Raw genomic sequence first — 7,814 nt, forward strand, 5'->3', positions numbered from 1 at the left:
TTCGCCTAGAAACCGCAGGCCAAGAGTCCACCTTTCTCATTTGAATCTCAATAGCATTGCGGTGACTACCGAAGCGGCTTGCGCTTGAGTTCCAGGTACCGCTAGGCATTACACTGCCAGCTGGTAAAACATACGCAGTGCACAGCTGTCCCATTTTGCACGACAACAATAGCCAAAACAGCTCATACAAGTTCTTCACACATAACTTTCTTGGGGATGCCTGTTTGACTGCTTACTCTGCTGTGGCTTACGCATTTCAACAGGTGAAGTGATGCTTTAACCGAACGGTTCAAACAAAGGCCCAGAAACTTGTACGAGAAACGCAGAAAAAAATTAGGCGCTCGAAGATCGGTACGCTATAAAATAAGAGTAATGATGGTAAAGATGATGGTTACACTTGACAACTATGATTCTGTAAACGTATCCGAGTCATTTATACGCCGACTAATAAATAAATAAAGTCATCCTAAAAATAGTTTGCACAATCTGCAAACTAATCGACAGAGATGTTTTATTGCGTTCTAGTACGCCAGGCTAGTTAGAAAATATACAGTATTTTCTAGCTAGCCTGGCGCACAAGGCCTAGCTTGTCCCTCCAAATAAAGAGTAATAGATAAAATTTTTTTCATAAATGTTTCTGTTATTTTTCCACGATCTCTATGTTCCATGTAGCATTCGAAAGCAAGCCTTCTTTTCCCTTTAAGCAGATTATAAATTCGTCATGTGATGAACAGCATTTAGTTCCTCATTTAGACTAACAGCACAAATGTTCCGTACGAAGGCAAACAAATTCAACATTTATTTTATTTTCCCCTTGTTTCTGAGGTTAAAAAAGTAAACATAGCAGTACGGGAAATTCGTGCCATGTATGGTATACGATGCACAGACCGATAGATTATCACATTTTCCCATCTCGGAAGGTAAAATTCGGAATGGTACATATAAGAATGAAAAAACTAGCTGAACGAGAGCTGAACGCACACCTAAAAATTTTTGGCCAAATGTAATTAAATAAAATGGTGCAAAAATGAGGGAAGGAAAGAAAGAGTTACTTCGAATACATAAGAAATTGATTAACCTTTTCACGTAGTAAAAAATGCGACGTTTTTTGTAACGTGGAAAAACGGACATTATTTTCTGGCCAATCTAATCTATGTATACCATTGCCTGACTAATACCTAGCCTTTAAAAGAAAACTTACTTTCTGAATGATCTCGATGGTTTGCTCGGACCTGTGTGCTGACAATAGACTATATTCAGTCTCGTTGTGTGTTGAAGCAGAACTAATCTCCCTCCCTGACCAGGATATTTGCGTTACAAGATCCGCTAGCTAACCTGAAAGCCATGCTGTCTCTCGACAAATAGATTTATTTCAAACCCTGTATTGCACGGCTGAACTGCTATATCAAAACGAGGCCTTAATCTTTCTTTCATAGATCGTATGTCTTATGAATCAACTAATAGAACAAAATCTCTCTTGAATGGCTTTCCGAAATATCGAATACCACATCACATGTACAAACACTGTATAATAAACTTCATACAGACGTGCAGTTTCTGAAAAACTCAAGTTACCAGTTCGTCTTGATAGGAGAAGCTTCATGGCAGTCGCATCGCTACATCAGGAATAACTACAGTAGACGGGCAGACTCATCTGGATTACATGGTGTTGGATATATTTGTCATAATCAAATAATAATAATTTATAAAATCATGTTTTATTATACGACCAATGTCGGATCCAAGTTAAATGAAAATTAACTATATATATATATATATAAAATTGACTACTTCTAAATGTCCCTCTTTAATGTTTCGGATATTCTTGTCTGTTTTACTTCAGCTCATAGGCAACAATTTACGCGAGCAGATCATACACCGACATAAACTTATAGGCGATGCTTGCTATGACTATCGTTACCGTTAAATAGTCAGCTCACCCTCACGCGGCACATTGTGCTCTACTTGCTTTCAGCAAAAGCCAGACTACCTATGCTGCGGGCTTCTCCGCGGTTGGGAAAGCATTACTTGGTAGAACATTGGTTATGCAGTAAAAAAAAACACACATTTCTCATAATAGGCGAAAGATGCGAAGTTCCGTCGATGATTGTATAAAACTAAATTAAAATTATGGTGATTTTTGTAAATAAAGGTTAGCTTACTTTTAGCTTCCAACAGAGACGCTACTTCCACGCACACAGCGTACTTTCTTTCACCGGCTATTTCTTTTTTTATTTTCACTGGTGAAGTCCAAAAAAACAACGAAAAGTCAACCATTATATGATCGCAGCAAGTAGTATCAGGGGCAGCGAGCAAGTGTACTCTCATAGCCCAAATAACCTAACCAATTTCTCAAATAGAGTTTTATTTTGTAGTCTAAACGCCCGGTGCTTGATGAAGAAGTTTCTAACAGTCTGAGAATTGCTGGTGTGCGAAATCTGCACAATGTTTACTAAATGACGGACTAGCAAATGTTAACTCAAAGGAACAAGTTCGCTTTTAAAGGGTACGGATAAATAACAGAGCATGTCCAGTAGGAAAAATCATCTCTGACGTCACATATTTTGCGTCCAAGGCTAAACCGTTATCTCTCAACACCAGTAGTAGTTTGTAGAATTGAGTTCCATATTGCCATTGCAATTCTTAGAGAGGCTCCGCCAAATGTCGACGGAGCTGGTCGGCGGGCGGCAGGGTAGCAAAGCTGTGGATGCAGCGAGAGAAAGAATGAAGCGGTTCATATGTTACGCGCCGTTGCTCGCCGTGAATGGTAAGAAGTCCCGTGAAGGGAAGCTTCTGCTGCAGCTGCTGCTGCTGCTGCTGCAACTGGTAGCGGGATTGCCGCTACCAACGAAGGTAAAGTAGTAGGCCTCTGGCCTGCGTTAGGAAGAAGGGCCGATATGGGCAGAGTAGACTTTGACTTGCCAGCAGGTGGCTTGCCGGTGGCGTAACAAAACCGACTGCTTGTGAAAAGTGAAAGCCATTGAATAGGAAGGACTGTCGACTCCATTGCTTCAATCTCTCTAATGCGTAGGTTATCTTTTCGTCACATCCGTTCAACTCGACAGCGTGCGCTGTTTGCCTTCATCGGACTTTTCAGCGGGCAGTCAGACTATTTCTACATCTACGTCGGGACTAGGAAGCTAGTTGGATACCCCGCCAGCAGATGGATAGACCATAGGGGAGATAGATAGCCTCTGGATGTGGATATACTGAGAGAGCGACCTGACTTTGAATGGACCGCCGCGTACGAAATGACGCGGCGGTCTATTCAGCCTCTTCGAGCTTGATATATACAAACGGATATCATACACCTTGCACCCTTGTAGGTATAGTAATAATAATAAATAAAAGAAAAGTCATCACTGTATTTCTACTATGTATGTGTATTTGTTTATACAGGCATGTATCTAATGTAGAAGGAATCTATATCGTATTTAGAGGAACATGCGGTTTCTAAGAAAACGAGCCTATAATAGAAGATAAACAAAATAATATGACAACATAAATATCCTCTTGATTTTGGTCCAGCTGCTGGTCAGAATGCAGTTTAGCGACCTCAAGCCGATCTTTTAATTTACGTATCTGTCTTTAACGAGTAGATGCTTTATTTGATCTTGTCTTAACTCTCGAACAAAATGCTAGTAGTGCTCCATTATCCGCAATTTTGCACCAAACTTAGACAACCGTCAATGCGGAAGGGGAGGTCACACTGGTCATCCTAATTAGCGATGGGAGAACAGCCGATATATTAGATATGACCGTCTATATTAGTATCCTTACTAGCATTATTGGCCTGATCAAGAAGGGCCAACGTATTGGCTTTCACAGTGAAGCAACGATGCAGAAGCAGCCTAAAATCAAGCAATAGAGCCCTAACATAAACCGATAAAATCCAAAATACCCACCACTAACCTACGATACACTATTAACGAAAACGTTCTATATTACATCTCGTCGATTGCGAAGCCGGCCTACATGCAGTACTTGTTTATGCTTCGACAATAGTATTTCGTAAAGTCATTAAAGAATTAGGCTTTGCACGGAAATTAGCAGCTTTCAAAAAGACTTGCTAAAGTGTAGGAGTGTCGAGCGTCGAGCTGCTAGATGGCCGCGTTCACCCTTGTTTTGACCGCTGTATCTCCTTTTGATGAAGGGAGATCACCATGGCTACTACATTCCTCTACTATTCCATTCCTCTCGGAAGAGCTACCAAGCTCCTCCAAGAGGAATGGAGCTGCGCGGGTCTCCAGATGTACATCTTTTTTTGATCTCAGTAAAAACTATGATCGGTATCATAGCTGACGTTTCGGTCTTACAATTACGACACACGTATACCAAGCCGATCTGGACATGGGAAGGATATTTGGCGCTTACATTTGAACTGTCGATATTGCATCTGGATCAGTAGTTGCTTTGCCGATGGCCAATGTGGCGGCCTTTGTAGGAGAAACCAACCCTTTTGATCGCTAGTAATAGGGTATGAACGTTATGCTTCGAGCAAGATTTGCGGTTCAAATCTATACCGTTATCACCATTACAGATGGAAGTATAATGAAATTTATATATGATTGTTCTCACGTTTAAGGAAGTTGGACTACAGCGGAGGAGCTAGGATTTGTATAGAGCAGTTAATGAAAAAAATAGAACTGTCGAAAACCTCGTCGTTATATACTTATTTTTTTTATTCAATCTACATTCTTGCATGCAATGCTTTGCTCAGCATTGTAAGTGTGCAGGCTCGTAAGCTGATATGACCTTAATTTAGAGGAGATTTTTTCGGGAAAATGAGACGAACGGTATTATAATAATTGTTATAATATGGTGCTTCCCCAAAAGACTAATATTTGGATTAAAGTTTATGTTAAGGTTAGTTTTATGTAGGTTGCCGGACAGCCCCAGTAGGATATGACAAGTCAACCGGTCTTAATTAGAATACGAGATAATTGATATAGGGTAATCTTATTGTCAAAAATATGTGGTCAAATTGCTAAAAGAAGACTAACATAAGACTGTAATGGGGTAACAGCGGTAGCGCCATGAGGTGATAGAGCTGTTACTGCCATAAATTTGGATCCAGACACCGGATTAAAGCAAGATAGTCTGAACCCGCTTTAGGGCAGATTGGAAAGAGTGATAGGATAGGACGACAAAATGTCATAGCAGAAAAGGTAGCCATGTGTTTATCGTCCTACCTATTCGTCGACAAAATTAGGCGAACGTTGTACATGCCGTTGTTTACCATGTAGGTTGCGTCGCAACACCTACTCGGTTCACATATAAAACTGGTAGTAATAAAGGTAAATAGGAATGCCAAGGTCGCATTCTTTTTACCGTACCATAGCCAAGTTTGCGCAAATAAGGTCTGACACTTTCGTTTCATGGATTCGGATAGAGGTACAGATAGATGAAAAAAGATCTTTCCAATTATTGCTTTATGTGAATTAGATACTTTTTCAAGGGCAAGAACACTTAAAGCTTGAACAGTCAAAAAAGTACTAAAGTCCCTCCTTTCTCATCGCAGAAGCAAGTTACAATTCGTTGGTTTTATATATATATATATATATATATATATATATATATATATATATATATACACACACACACACACACACTGTAACAGGGATAGCTAAGTTGACAAGGAAACTTGAATAATTTTCTAGAGTTTCGCGAGATTGAGAGTTTTTGCATTGTTTGCGCCTAGGATGCCAAACAAATATTAATAGAAAAATTGAATTTGGCTTTTCGAATAACCCATAACGACGTCAGTGAACGTAAAACGTATAATCTAATATATAATTAATATATAACTCAGTTTTTGAAAACTCTTCTAAACTCAATGGTGGTGAAATCGGCACCACCGTCAAGTAATGCTGTCTAAAAATTATACCAACATCGTCAAAACCATGATGCTATTGATAAATCTAACGAAAAGAATGAGCCTTGTTGTTAGGCATCAAGCGACTTCTTTCCTGAAATATATGTACTTGTCAGACTAGTTACCACGAGGGGACTAGTTACTCTCTAGGGCCCCGAGAGACTATCGAGATTTGATCGTTACACCTGTGCTCAAACATTGCGATTAAATTTGATTATATGAAAAATGGGACACGTTTGAGTTTTATTGAAACTGATTTAGAATTGTAAAAAATGTTAATTGCCAACAATTACTTGCAGGTGTGGGATCTGTTGTAGATGGCCTGAAAAAGCGTGATTAGCAAAAGACGATTCGTAGCGGGGAGCAAGGCGGTAGAACGAAATCGAGGGTGAAACGAAGATTACGGCCGCGGGGCAAAATGCCTCGAGAGCGAAAAACATCGACGAGCCATCTATTCAAATCGATCGGAAGGAAGCTAGCTAGCTCACCAGTCAGTCGCACTCACCGACGACGAGTACACCAAAGCAGCTTTTACTTCATCTCGCTTAGTTCTCTTCTTGAAGACGGCCGTTTCTATGAAATGGGTTTTTTTTCCTGGGCACAGCGTTGATTTGGGGTGCAAACTTCAAACGTAGTTTGAGTGTCGAAAGCTCATAGCTGAAATAGCAGACGGCTGACAACAAACCCAATACGGTAATGCATCAACACTAAAATAAGGACTAATAACACTAATATTTACATACAGGACTCTAGAGAAAAAAAAAAAAAACTCACCTAATACATTGTCAGCATGGCAATTAAATGTTAACGTTGTTTCAAAAGAAACGCATTTTTGGTTATTTAACTAAGTTGAATCATAGGATCTTATTATTCCCGTAGTGCTTAGCCTGAATGCCATTAATTCGAGCAACTACCAAGGAAATTATGGCGTCCAGTGATAAATCACCGTGGGCCTAGGAAAGTTCAACTGTTGACCTGCTCGGGCAATCAATTTAAGCCTGTGTCTGGTCTAGGAAGTATCGTGTTAGATACAAAAATGCTGAATTAGCAATTTTTTCAAGACAGCGGTTGTTACCGTACTTAGTGGAATACTAAGTTGTGAACTAGGATAGGCAAATTTGGCACATGCATGTATAGGTTAGAGTGAGAGCCACATAAGACAGCAGAAGGATCATTTGTTGTTCCGAGTAGACGGCTGCAGCTGTGAGCCAAAGGCTCCCAGAAGTTGAATTTTTTTGTGCGTGCTTTGTCTAGTATGAAGTTAAGTGTGCTTATCGAAAGGCGAAAAACGTAACGTTCGTAACAAGACCACCTGGACTTAAGCAACTATATTTACGTAGCGTTGACGTTAATGAATGCTCAGTAGCTCAAATTCTAAAACTGTTGAGGACACAGTTTTCGAAACGAATGGATCAGATGGTAAAATTTTATTTGGCTTTTTTTTAGCGCACGAGTCATAGTGAGCTTCACGTACAGCATGACCTGTATAGTACAATGGAACTGAAACAGAGTCTTACTTGTACGCTGGTTCATAAAATCCGTTTGATTGTTTGCTAAGTTGCAAAAGCAACAAGGTCGAAGGTCACCAACCTTCATGCTTTATTGCAACAACAGCTTGTTCAGTTGGAAATTTAGGAAAACCCGACTGGCTAGTGACGGAATAAACGCTGACTTCGTTAAAATAAAAGGACGTTCGAGCAAACGTAGCCGCCCATAGTTATTTTAAAACTCACGATCGTATGCAAGGAATCCGTCTAAGCTATGCTTATTAATACAAGAAGCTAACTTGAAGAGTCAATTATAATATAAAAATGCACCGGATACGGTAAAGGTGCAACGTATATCGATATTATTTTGGTCATAACATTTCTAACCAGGCAATTTCAAAGGATCACATTTGTACAACAAGAAGAGAACTTTTCTACTATTTTTTCACTAG

The 7,814-nt window shown here is 39.8% G+C and overlaps 1 long non-coding RNA gene across 1 annotated transcript in view; it reads left to right on the forward strand.

Annotated features, from left to right (window-relative positions):
* Positions 1-7,315, forward strand: part of LOC111272048 (uncharacterized) — a 70,758-nt gene extending 63,443 nt beyond the window's left edge. The window contains exon 3 of the long non-coding RNA XR_002687292.2: positions 6,175-7,315. This is a non-coding gene — a long non-coding RNA (uncharacterized LOC111272048). The remainder of the gene's footprint in view (positions 1-6,174) is intronic.
* The last annotated feature ends 499 nt before the right edge of the window (positions 7,316-7,814 follow it).

This window comes from Varroa jacobsoni, unplaced genomic scaffold (assembly GCF_002532875.2).
Source record: "Varroa jacobsoni isolate VJ856 unplaced genomic scaffold, vjacob_1.0 contig01482, whole genome shotgun sequence".
NCBI classification, from domain to species: Eukaryota; Metazoa; Arthropoda; class Arachnida; order Mesostigmata; family Varroidae; genus Varroa; species Varroa jacobsoni.